The 12,878-nt window shown below is 45.7% G+C and overlaps 1 protein-coding gene and 1 pseudogene across 1 annotated transcript in view; one reads left to right on the top strand and one right to left on the bottom strand.

Moving 5' to 3' along the window:
• The window catches only part of LOC147706607 (uncharacterized), a 740,422-nt gene that overhangs the window by 109,573 nt on the left and 617,971 nt on the right, over positions 1–12,878 (top strand). The gene's annotated exons all lie outside the window — the stretch shown is intronic.
• On the bottom strand, positions 1,452–2,315 carry LOC147706608 (uncharacterized; annotated as a pseudogene).

Here is a 12,878-nt window from a genome sequence, read left to right as displayed (position 1 = left end):
CATTACTCGATTCACAGGTGGCATTCACCTTTAGTTTAATGGGGTAACCTTTTGAAGGATGACAGAATGTGTTACCACGGATTACATTGTTGCAACTTCCACAGTTAAGACAAGGTTTCGTGCCAGAGAATTTCGTTGCAGATGTTGAGGTTGTACATATTTTGTATTGAAGAATTTCTCCAAGATTCTTTGATCTAGTGTAAGCAAAGATGGGAGGTTGATTAAACGACTGTTTAAAATCGGGTTCAAGATTCAGTATAGACCAATGTTTTAAAATGGTTTGTTTGTATTTCCTGCTGGATGTAGAATATCTAGATACCACCACTGTCCGTGTTTGCACCAAAAAAACGACTAACTGTTGAACTTTGAGAGATAACAAATCGCTGTGCATTTATCCAATTCCAAATATTGTAACACTTTGCGTAAGTACCACTTCCATATGTTTAAATGTGTTTGCAGGGGACACATCATCATACACTTTGGACAGAGTTACCTTGTCAGCACCACAGCAGCACACCTCGCCTTCCTTACAGTGACGTGGCAGTACACTACCTTGGCACACCTATTGAACATTTCCCTCACAGCCAGTGGAGTAGCCACTGGGTACTCACACTATAACCACGTCTCTTGGGTGTGGTGTGATGTGGCCGTTGTGGTGAAGAAAATTGTCACACATGGCTAGGTGTTCTGTAGGCGTTGCACACATCACATCAGTTGTGTACTTGTAACTCCATAGGGGGAGGTCACATGATCAGGTGTGCTTGTGAAGACTGATACAGCCCATAGCCCACAGTCTGTGCTGCCACCCGCCTGTGCACCATTCATCACATTCACAGTACTGCAGCATGCTGATGATAGTTCACATACCTGAGGACACAGTTGTACGTACTCCCAACGTGGCCACCTAGCTTTATAGCCCTGATCTATACACCTCCAAGTGACTCTCCTGTGCCTGTCAGTAATTGCAGTTTTGTGAGGCAAACCCCTCCAGCATTTACTAACCATCACCGGTGTGTGTTTCCATCCATGTATCTAGTTGTAAGAATATTGTTACCTATGTGTGTCCTCATCCAGACTCAGATCCAAGTGTGTAGATGGCTACAGTTTGTTGCGTACTCTTGCATTTCATACATTTGCACACACATATTCTTTATACTGTGGGTACAGGATGACTACACAAATGCGTGTGATGAAAATTATATTTATTAGGTGATCTTGTGCAGGAAACGTGAGTAGGTGCTGTACAGGTAGGGGGGGGAATCCAAAGTTCACTGCTGGAGATGAGATGCCTTACAGTTGAAGTCAACCGAGTCCAGCACACAGTGCTTGGCATCATTGGTCAGATAGTGACCAGCAAGTCCATGTGGGAGAGTGTGATGGGTGATGCTGTTGCACCCAAGGGCAATATGCCAGGCTAGGTGTCCTGGGAGTTGTGCATGACCCACTGCCTCTCAACGTCTTAGCCGTGGACGACCTTTCTTCCTTGGGGGGCCCTCACGTGCAGGCCTGGATGATGCATGGGACGCTATGTCAGACAGTTCCTCCTCCTCCTCCTCCCTCCCTGTGGCTGTTGTTGCACTTTGCCTTGATGTTTCTGGCCTGGTGACACAGGGAGGGTGCTGCATGTTGCCAGCAATCTGACGTAGTGATTGGCTCATGTCCCGATGCACCTTCAAGAGCTCAGCCAGTGTAGCCTCCACCCGTCCATAATGTAGTTGTTGCCTGGCATGTTGCTCAGCCTGCTGTTGTTTGAGCTCGGTGAGGGCCTCCACTACCTGGCTAACCTCCCTGGTGTCCCGCCGGTATGCCTCCAGGATGGTAGTCAGTTCAGTCATACCGGGGCCTGCAGCTGACTGGAAAGAATCTCGCCTCCGCCTTGCGCCACTCCCACCACCCTGACCCACACGAGCACGACCTGCGCTTGTGGGCACATCCGATCGACGAGACCCCTGAGTGCTGGCAGGGTGGATGTTGTCTGCCACCTCAAGGGTGCCCATCAAAGAATGTCCCTCATTTTCAGACTGACTCTCTGGTGGATCATGGGCAGGGCTCTGACCTGTCTGCTAGGATGTGGTGGGAATGGGTCCGATGGTTGGCACAGATGTAGCTGGTACAGTTGCTGCAGGTGGTTGGGATCCAGAGGGGCCAGGTTGGTTGGGGTCATCCACAGTGCGTTAAGTGGCGTCGCTGTCGGTGGGGTCAGGGTCCTGCTGAGCCTGGGACTGGGATCCTTCGCCCCCCTGGTTGGGGTGGTTTCCACATGTTGCCCTGTGTGTGTGAGAGACAGACACAGTTAATGCACTATCAGAAAACATATTTATTTCTTATCCATTATCAGCATCACAGTTCCACAACCTTGACATTGTTGTCATTGTTCAGTTGTGTATGTAGTGGTAGCAAATAGACATGTACTCATGGATTATTTCCTTCTTCTATTCTCTTGACAATGAGTGACACAGCCATTGCTGTGTCTTGTAATGCCAGCACAACACATATACAGCAATGCTCTGTGTCACGCAACATTCAGGATACAGTGTCAATCCTTATGCCTGCGTCAAGCATGCACAGGGTTTAGATGCAGCAGGTTCATGTAAGAGACAGATTTGATTTTTTACTGATAAATTCCAGTACCTTGGATATTTGTTACTGCTCCGTGATGGGCAAGCCATGCCAAGTGGCCTGGACCTGTACACCCACTTCTAGATCATGGCTTTAGGACGTGCCACTTGTCCTAGACGCATCACCTTGGCAATAGCCATGTCCATGTTGGTACTTAAGTGCATGCACAACGTCCATATGATGGGGCAAGTGCTTTGTGTGAGAGGCACAATGGACTTGAGCAACTGCACGGTGCATGTTCTAGTTGTATGTGTATTCATATGTGAACGTGTTTATTTGTGGTACATGACCATTGTGACAGTGTAGCACTCCATTGCCTGTCCCCATGGGATTATTTTCTGTACGTGGTGTGTGTGACAGGCCATGCTAGTAGTTAGTATGTGATTTCCAAGCTTCCATCCTTTGTGGTTTGGCTGTGCCTCATGAGACATGCTACCTTGTTCGTGGTTGAGGGTTCCTGCACAGGATGTCTGACCTTGTCCTGGTATTTTTGTTAGCAATGTTCACAGGAGTGCCTTGTTCTGCCTACACCAGGGCCCATTGTCTGCTACAGTGCTTTACAAACTGTGTGTCCTGAGACAGTACTGTGCCACCTGCAAAAGCTGGGTGTGTTGCAGGCAGTTGGCACATTACTGCTGGTAATTGAGTAACATCCATAGACACTCTGGTCTATGGTCTTTAATGGACCTATGAAGTGCTCGGGTGTGACTGTGTGTGCCCAGGTCGCTGGGGTGAGTTGACCGTGGGAGGATTACTGAAGGTGGAATACAGAGGGAGGAGGGTGGCAGGGTGTGTAAGCCAGACCTAGGTAGGGAGACAGACAGAGGGAGAGTGAGGGGGACGGAGATAGAGGGGGACGGAGACAGAGGGTCGGAGACAGAGGTTGCCAGACACAGGGAGACTGTCAGAGGGAGGGAGACAGACAGATGGAGGAGGGCAACAGAGGGATGGAGACAAGTGGTTTGGCCTCGCTCACTTGCTACACTGCCTTACTGTGTCACCAAATGATGCTTCTCCAAAACGTGTCTCAACAACATGAAAAGATTAGATTTCTGTGGTCCACTATCTTGTATGTACTTTCTCACTCCATGTGTGTGTACCTGGGACATATGGGATGAGAGCAGCCTCCTGCCCTACACCTTCCACCCTTTCAGCCTCCCCCTTGCAAATACCCCCATACAGTTTGGCACTGCTGGGACTCATGGCCACCCACCCCCATACTCCTGGGCACTGTTGTCATTTCACCCATGTTACATGTGTTAGTTGTGTACTCACCAGGCTCAATGACTCCTTCTATTCCGTGTACTCCCACCGGTGGCAGCAGGGTCATGAGTTTCTCCTCCCAGGGATGGTATACTGGAGGTCTGCGCGGACCAGCACCGCCAGTGTGGTGTGCAGTGGCATAGTCCTGGTCCATCTTCTTCTTGACCATCCTCTGCAGATCATACCACCTGGCCTGGCATTCAAGCCTGGTGCGCCTGATGGGTGCAACTGCATTGACCTTGTCAACGATCCTCTCCCACATGCAAGTTTTGTCAGCCATGCTGGTCTGTCTGACCAATGCGTGGCTCAACTCGGATGACTTCATCTGTAAGGATCTCATTTTTGGGGTTAGTATGTGATTGAGAGGGTGATGGTGTGTATGTAAGAGGGTGTGTGGGTCTGATTGTGAAGGGGGTGGTGTGGGTGTAGATGTGATGGGTTGTATGTGTGCAGGTTAATAGGTGCAGTTGGTGATGTGCTGGCAGGCTCTTCTTTTTGCATGTAGGTATGTTGCAAAGGATGTTGGGTTGTATGTGTGTACCCTTTTATTGGTCGATTTGTGGGTGTGGCTTAGTTTGAAATGTTGGTGTGTGTGTTATATGGGGTGGGTGTGACTTGTGCCCTCTGTTTGGCTGTTTGGATGTGGCCAGTAGTTTGTCTGTCAATGGTGTGTACACAGTAGACATGTTTAGTGGTGTTGTGCGACTCGTTTGAATGTTCCTTGTGCTGGTTTAGGGGTTTGCGTTATGTGTGCGTGTCGGACTTTTGCGTGCGGGTGACTTGTACGGGCCGTTGGGGGTGTGGGGGGGTTCGCGTTTGCTTGAGGGGGGTGTGCGTGTTGGACTTGTGCATGCGGGTAACTTGTACGGGCCGTTGGGGGTGTGGGGGGTTCGCATTCGCTTGAGAGGGGGGGTGCTTGTTGGACTTGTGCGTGCGGGTGACTTGTACGGGCCGTTGGGGGTGTGGGGGGTCCGCATTCGCTTGAGGCTGGGTGTGCGTGTCAGACTTGTGCTTGCGAGTGACTTGTACGGGCCATTGGGGTGTGGGGGGGTTCGCGTTTGCTTGAGGGGCGGTGTGCGTGTCAGACTTGTGCGTGCGGGTGACTTGTACGGGCCGTTGGGGGTGTGGGGGGGTTCGCGTTCGCTTGCGGGGGGTGTGCATGTCAGACTTGTGCGTGCGGGTGACTTTTATGGGCCATTGGGTGTGTGGGGGGTTCGCGTTCGCTTGAGGGGGGTGTGCGTGTCGGATTTGTGCATGCGGGTGACTTGTACGGGCCGTTGGGGCTGTGGGGGGTCGCGTACGCTTCATCAAGGGGTACACGGTTGGTATGTTTCGCTGCCGCTTGCTGTTAGGAGATGTTTCCGTACGAATCTTTCTTCATGCGCAACGACTTTGGCCCGTACGAATCGCGTACAGGCTTTCCGCACCGGATCGTACTAGTGTGGTTGTACGGCATGTTTACTAATCGTACGGAAGGATTTCCGAATCTAATTCGTACGGGTCTCCGACTTCGAATCGTACGGTTCGAGGATTTTCGTACGGTAATCGTCGGAAATGAATCGTACAAGGCAGGTCGGATGATACTTTCCCATTCGTACGGATTCGGGTACGAATTCGATTCGTAAGGCGGAATTTTTTACCGGATCGGAATGGGCCCCTTAGTCTCACAGCTAGTTCCATGTAAGAAACTGTGAAGTATAAATGATCAAAATGTTTAAAATGCCTATGCTCTTTGTAGGAAATCAGAAACCCGTACTATTTATTTGCATTCATTCATTTGCTAGCACATGGCTTCAATGTCTGTTTTTGCAATAGGAAAAGAGGGAAAATATGAGAAGAAGGACAAAGGAAGAATGGAGCTTTTTTGGTTAATCTCTTTCAAACACATTGTTTTTAATGTCTTTTAATTATATCTTGTCATATATTGTATTACAGCTGTCTGAGCATGGGGTTTTACTGTCACTTACTAATTAATCATGAGACTATCGTACAGGTCAATGGATCTTTGATGTCAACAGAGATGTAAGGAGCTGAAGTCAAAATAAAACATTATCAATTATTTAGAAAATGTGGTTATCTTGTTGGCAGAGGTATGCACCCTGTCCAAGCAGGAACCATAATCCTAATCATGGTAAGTCAGATGCTCACCATAAATTAACCTGTGCTCAACCTTTGATAGCTTGACACAGAGCATGCAGGCTTAAATTAGGAGGAAATGTCAAGTCAAGTCAAGTCAAAACATTTATATAGCGCACTACATACCCAGAGGGTTTCAAGGCGCTTAGGAAGGGGAGGAGGATTATTTGTCAAATATCCACGTTTTAAGCTGCTTTCTGAACGCTAGGTGATTCTGGGTGAGGCGAAGGTAAGCTGGGAGTGAGTTCCATGTTTTGGCAGCCAGGTATGAGAAGGATCTGCCTCCCATGGAGGTCTTGTTGATGCGAGGTACAGTGGCGAAGGCTTGGCTGGAAGAGCGAAGTTGGCGGGAGGGGGTATAAAAGGACAGTCGAGAGTTGAGGCACTCTGGTCCGATGTCGTAGAGTGATTTGTGTGCGTGGGTAAGCAGTCGGAAAGTAATCCTCTTATTGACGGGTAGCCAGTGGAGGTCTTTAATGGCAGTAACACAATGAAAATATAACAAGACCAAAACAACAAAAAGCCAATAAGTAGAAGTTTAGATATTTTTTTTTTAATTAAATGTAAAAATAGCCCTTAGAAGCAATAAGCGCTTATGGGCATTATCTGGCTGTGCTAGACCGAGTCAAAATCAAGAGTTGAAGCCAAGTGCGATGTAGCTCCGGCTGGATACAGGAGCCACAAAAGGCCTGCTGATCAAAGTGACTTGATCCTGGTTGCAAAAGTGTAATGTGGGATACAGCTGAGCGGTGCATTGTTGTTGATCTCGCAGTCGAGGTGATGCATCGATTTTCTTCACGCTGTCGTGGCAATACGCTGGTTCCCAAGACCATATGGTAAACTTAGAGGCAGTGGTTCCGTAGATTATGGTCTGGGTTTTTCCACATAGTTGAGGGAATTCATCGATCTTCCCACACTGCAGAGGCAACGCAGCAGATATGACTCATTGGGTCTTTTAGGCAATGCGCTGATTCTGAGTGCAATTTGATGATTCTGCTCTCGCTAAAGTGACAATGCGTTGGTTCTGCTTCCCGTAGATAGGAAATGCACCAGCTTGATTAGAGCAAGCACTTAGGTCCACTTGCAGTGGACCAGGCACAGGAGCAGGTGGTGAGACTGTCGTGTTCTATCTAAGACCCCGATCAATATCATGACCTTATTCCCCTATACGGCTATAATCAATAAATATCCCTACAATGGCATAATATCCTGAACCTTATTTCAGAAACTCGTCTCTGGCATAAACGATCAGAGCCACATTTCAGAACCTCGCCTCTGCAGCTCATTACAGTGGATGACACAGCAGAAGCCACTATCTTAGTTTCCTAGATTACACTCTGAGTTCTTCAACAAAATAAAACCTCCAGGAACCTGGGAAAACCCCGCTTGCTTTGTTTTTATTAGTAATAGAACTCTAATGAGCACTGTAAGAACGATCACTTCCTAGTGACATCTTTATTGACGTCTTATGTCCAAAAACTTACGTCAAACAAGGCACCTTTCAGGTATAAATATTACCAACGTTGCCTTAAGCAAACAGCGATGGTGTGGTGAATACAGGAGCAGAACAGCTGTCCCTTGCAGAGCCCAACAGATGCAAGCAGCCCACTGACGCTGCCCCTCCTCCTCCTTGACGCGCTGAGAAAGACGCTGTCTTTTCTCCTGCCGAGAAAATCCAGCTCCGGCGTTTCCAGCCTACTCTTGCGATTGACTGGGATATCGAGTCCTGGAAGGAGATACAAGCCCTCCAACATTCTATTCCAGAGGTATGGTGTTGACTAAACCCTTAGAGAGAATTCTTGAAGCAAACCTTGGCAAAACCAACTTAACTTAAACTGTTACTTACTCCCTTCCAAGTGTTAGGCTTAGGTCAGGTACACTGGGGTAGGCGTAGTTAGAAGCACCAGTTGAGTACGTTAGCAAAATGTATATATGAATGTATATATTTTATTCATTTTAACCATTGTATGGCTAAGAAACCATATCAATGCTTTTACAATATTATTTCGCAATACTGATCTTACTGTACGCACTTTTTATAATAACAAGTCTTGCAATTGTGGCAATTCATTTCTCTTGTATGAGAAGAAAGACTGTTCAATAAATAAAACCTTTTATTAAAGACGCCCGTCTCTCTATTCTCTGCATCTTGGTGAAAGTAATCTGCACAATTGACTGAGTAAAATAACTGTCTAATGTTTCACACGACTCTAGAGATTGACTCCTATTCTAAGGAGCAAAGTTGTCATGTTTATGCGGTTGTTGGAAAACTGAATCCCTTCTTGTCTGTGCCTGGGGAGCTGATCACTTCCTCTTCAGTCAAGAAAGTTTCCAGTGACCTCTGAGCTAGTTGGTACAAACCCAATTAGGTTTAGCATAGTCAGTAGAGACCTGGAAGACCGCACTTCTACGTCTACACTGCTGTTTATGTTATTACAGTGCGCAGGGCCTATAGGGAAAATAGGAACTACACTACATGGCGCCCAACGTTTGGTAAGGCGGTAAAACTAACGCAAGACGTTAGAGTAACTCAGTCGTGCTTTTTCACACAGACCCTTTCTCCCGTAAATACTCCAATAGACGTCTGGAGTGGGTGAAAGGCTAAAATCCGCCCGAACTTAGTAGGAAGAGATTCCTATGTAAAGCTCTGGTTTATTCAACGTTGAAGGATACAGTGTTCCAAAATATTGTGCACCTAATCTTTGTCTCCTTGGAGACCTGCTCTGCAAAACTTGCATTTATACAATGGCAACCAACGGAACTGAAGCCGCAGTAAATGCGACTCAGCAGACTCCCGATGATTCAGGAATTACTGAACCGGGTGCAATAGACATCCCGGTCAACATAAGAAAAACTATAACGTTAAAACTTATAGAAAACGGACTGACCACACAAGGTGGCACAGTCGTCTTCGTGATAGAGGCACACGAATATCGGCAGACAGAGGTATTCTATTCATGGATAAAATTTCCAGCGGCAAAAGCTGCAACACACGAGTTCCACTACTACATAGTAGGGGATCCACCGGATGAGTACGCTCCTTTCGAGGAGATTGAAATCCCATTAAAATACCAGGAGCACTGGTTCAAAGGCGCCCTAAAACATAATGATCATATTACCAGGCTCGGTCCACTAGGTAGACCAGGAGCAACGTGGCCGGTTCTAGCCAGCTACACACCACATCCGGATATTGCAAAAATGTCAAAAGAAGAGCTATTAGCACAGCTAAAAACCTTAATTAAAATACATAGACAGTTTGTCCAATATGTAATGCGGACTGCAACAGTCCAAACAGCTGCTAATGTCCCACAGCTGACCCCTCATCAGGGGAACACAAATAAAATTACACCACCGAACATACAATCATGTCTTGGTAAAACACCCATAAAACGGGAACAAATTCCTTTCTGGTTAGCGCAGAAAATTACTCAAATAGAGGCAGTATTTCCTAATACTACTCCTATTGAGAAACACAGAATTCTGACCATCTGCCTTCCAATGGGGGTCGCACCACACGTGGAGGACTGTGACACTTGGGGTACAGTCTTTGCTTCCATTTACACAAAAACACATGGTGTTCCGTCAATGGCGGTAATACCAGATGTGCTAAAACAGATTCAAAATGAATACGGTCCAGAACCTGCTTTAACTCTTGGTATGAAATTACTGAAAGACTTCAGGCAGGTCTCAGCTATATTACTAGCAAATATTAAAGGAGAAGCAGCATCTGTGGTGATCCGCCAGAAGTTGAAGGAAACAGATATAACAGATCAAACAATTGAGCTTGCCAGAATTATAGAAAATTGTTATGAAGAATTAGGTAGAGACAGCTTGGGTGGGAAACCAGTTAAACCCAAACTGCTCGAAAATCCTGAAAGATTATTTATTAAAAATAATTCAAACACTCCTAAAAAGAGCTGGGATGGAAATAAACAATCCACTCCCAAGGAAAAAGTTTTCCAGTCCAGAGGAAGGTCTCCTCGACGGAGGGAAGGAACTCCGACTCGAGAACACCAGTCTCCCGAAAGGGAGCCCTCTGAGAAAAGATATAACCTTAGAAATAGGGATAACTTGAAAAAGCCTGATAGATATCAAAGTATTGATACACGTCCCTCTCGATCTTTTTCGCAGAAATCGGAAAGAAGAGGACGATCAGACCCAGGAGAGCACACCAAGTCCAAAGACAAGGAACCTGCTCAAAATACAAAATCACAATTTCCAAGAAAGAAGGTAGCCAGTATTAGAGTAATCGAACATGCCGAGAATACTGAGGACACAGTTGAAAAACGGGGAGTGGGCTCAGACAAAGCTAGACAGTGCAGCAGAAATCAGCATAGCTCGCAAGATCCTGATGAGTCATCTGGAGACAGGGGACACGAATGAATACATTCAAGTTGAAACTGCCGACACCAGAGTTAGCGAACCTCATAAGATATACGAAATAACACTGCGTATAGAGGGAGATAAGACTAGAAAAATAAGGGGTCTATTTTGGGATAACCTCTCAAAAGGCTATGACATCCTGTTAGCTGAGAAAGATTGGCCCCCATAGTTTGTCAGGGAGTGCCCTTGTGGCGAAGAAATGATTATGCCTGCCTTCTCGAATCACATTCTGATTCACAAGAAATATACTTATGCAAGGAAATGGGCAGTTGCTCAAGCACCTGCATTGTATAAGAATCATGTAGGATGGGATGAGGACTCTCCTCCTCACAAAATCCAGTTAAAAAATCAACCGACTGCACAAAGGCAGCATCCCATTAAGCAAGAAGCTAATAAACAAGTCAGGGAGATTTTAGATCAACTTGAATATCAGGGGGTGATTGAAACATGCACCTCTCAAATGAACAATCCTTTGTTTCCTGTCTCCAAACCAGACAATTCATATCATCTAGTCTTGGACTACAGACACCTTAACTCATGTTGCAAAACATTTGAAGTGCAAAATTCGCATAGTGCTGCACTAATGAATAACATAGTTCGCAATAAATATAAAACTACATTAGATATATCTAATGGTTTCTTTTGTCAAAATATTGCACCAGAAAGCAGGTACTTGACCGCTTTATCAATAATGGGGTCGCAGAAAAATTTCTGTAGGCTCCCACAGGGGTTCAAGAACAGCCCAGGATTATTTTCAGCCAGAGTAACAGAGTTACTACAAATATATGATGATGAGGCATTGTCTTATGTCGATGACATCTATCTTACAGACGACGACTTGGATACTCATTTGAAAAGAGTGAACACCATATTACTTGGGTTCGCAGCAGAGGGTTACAAATTCAACTTTAAAAAGTCTCGAATTGCCCATCTGACAGTCTTATTTTTAGGATACAAACTATCAAGTGAAGGAAAAAGCCTAGCGGACAACTTCTTAGAGAAGTGCGCTGTACTCCAAGCACCAAAAACGCTGAAGAACTTACAATCGATTCTAGGCTTCCTGAATTTCGGAAGAACTTACATTCTAAATTATGCGGAGAGGGTTAAACCTCTCTACGAACTAATTAAACCTGATTTTAAACCAATCAACTGAACTCAAAAACACACAGAAATTTTGAGGTCACTGCAAACAGACATGTTAGCAAAAACGAAATTAGACACACGTGACAGCACACGCAATCTTGTAATCCGAGTCATCCCAGGAAGATGCGGATTCACGTACCTAACCTCTAATGAGGGAGAAACGGTACCAATTGCTTACAAATCACACTTGTACACACAAGCAGAAAAAACATTCAGTCTCACAGAAAATACTGTGAAAGCGGTACAGACTGCTATAGCTATAGAACGAGAACTAGCACATGGCAAAAGGATCAATGTCCTTACACCGGAATCTGCCTTCGAGGCGCTATTCAGCCCAGTAAACATGCCTACAGTGTCACTGGATCTGAAATGGATACAGTGGGTTAATTCTCTTGCTGCGGATGACGTGAAATACTATTTTGCTCCACAATTTGAAAAACTGAATGATTTAAAATATGAAAAAGAATATCCTCTGCCATTCGAAATTCTGTCTCTCCATCAGTACTCTTGTATAATCTATACAGACAGATTTGTACAGCACTACAATGTAGAAAACAAATCCTACGCTGCAGCATGCGCGATTGTTAAAGGTCGCTGGTTGTGTGGTAAATTCAGACCAAAGATAACAAAAACTGAATCAGTGAGAATCTGTTCGGCTCAGAGAACTGAAATCAGATCTTTAAAGATGGCGCTTGAAAATGCAGAACGTGAATTCCCGACACTAATCGTGTGCGATTCGCATTTTTGCGTCAACTCTTACAATAATAAATTACAGAGCTGGGTTAGAAATAATTACAAAGATGACACAGGTGCCACAATCAAGCATAAAATGCTTTGAAAACAAGTAGTTCTTTTACAGAAGGAACTACAAAAGACTCACGTGATACACACTCTGAGTCATCAACGTGATGGCGTTCACGTTGCAGGGAATTCATTGGCTAATACAGCCACAGCGGAAGCAACTAAACCGGCTTCCGTAGCCACAAAAAAGCGTTCAGAAAAATACATAGACGGGGAAACCATGCTGGCAGTGAAAACGTCCGTAAAAGGCGACTGTGCAGCACTACCCGTGAACTATTCACACAATTATGCATACGTAATTGATGCAAACTCCGTTCCTTTTGCTCGAATCCCTGGAGTGGGGGATAGAGTAATTCCAAACACGAACAGGAGAAAGTTATTAATAGCAGACGCACACATGGGTGAAGGTCCAAGGCACAATCAGATGAAGGAATCTCTGACTGAATTACAATCAGTATACTGGTGGCCGGGGATGAGCCTGCACCACTATAAATATGTAAAGAACTGTCCCGACTGCGACAGAGATCGCAGCA

This window comes from Lissotriton vulgaris, chromosome 7 (genome assembly GCF_964263255.1).
Source record: "Lissotriton vulgaris chromosome 7, aLisVul1.2, whole genome shotgun sequence".
NCBI lineage: Eukaryota > Metazoa > Chordata > Amphibia > Caudata > Salamandridae > Lissotriton > Lissotriton vulgaris.
The sequence above is the reverse complement of the archived record's forward strand: the minus strand, read 5'-3'. Positions and strand labels throughout refer to the sequence as shown.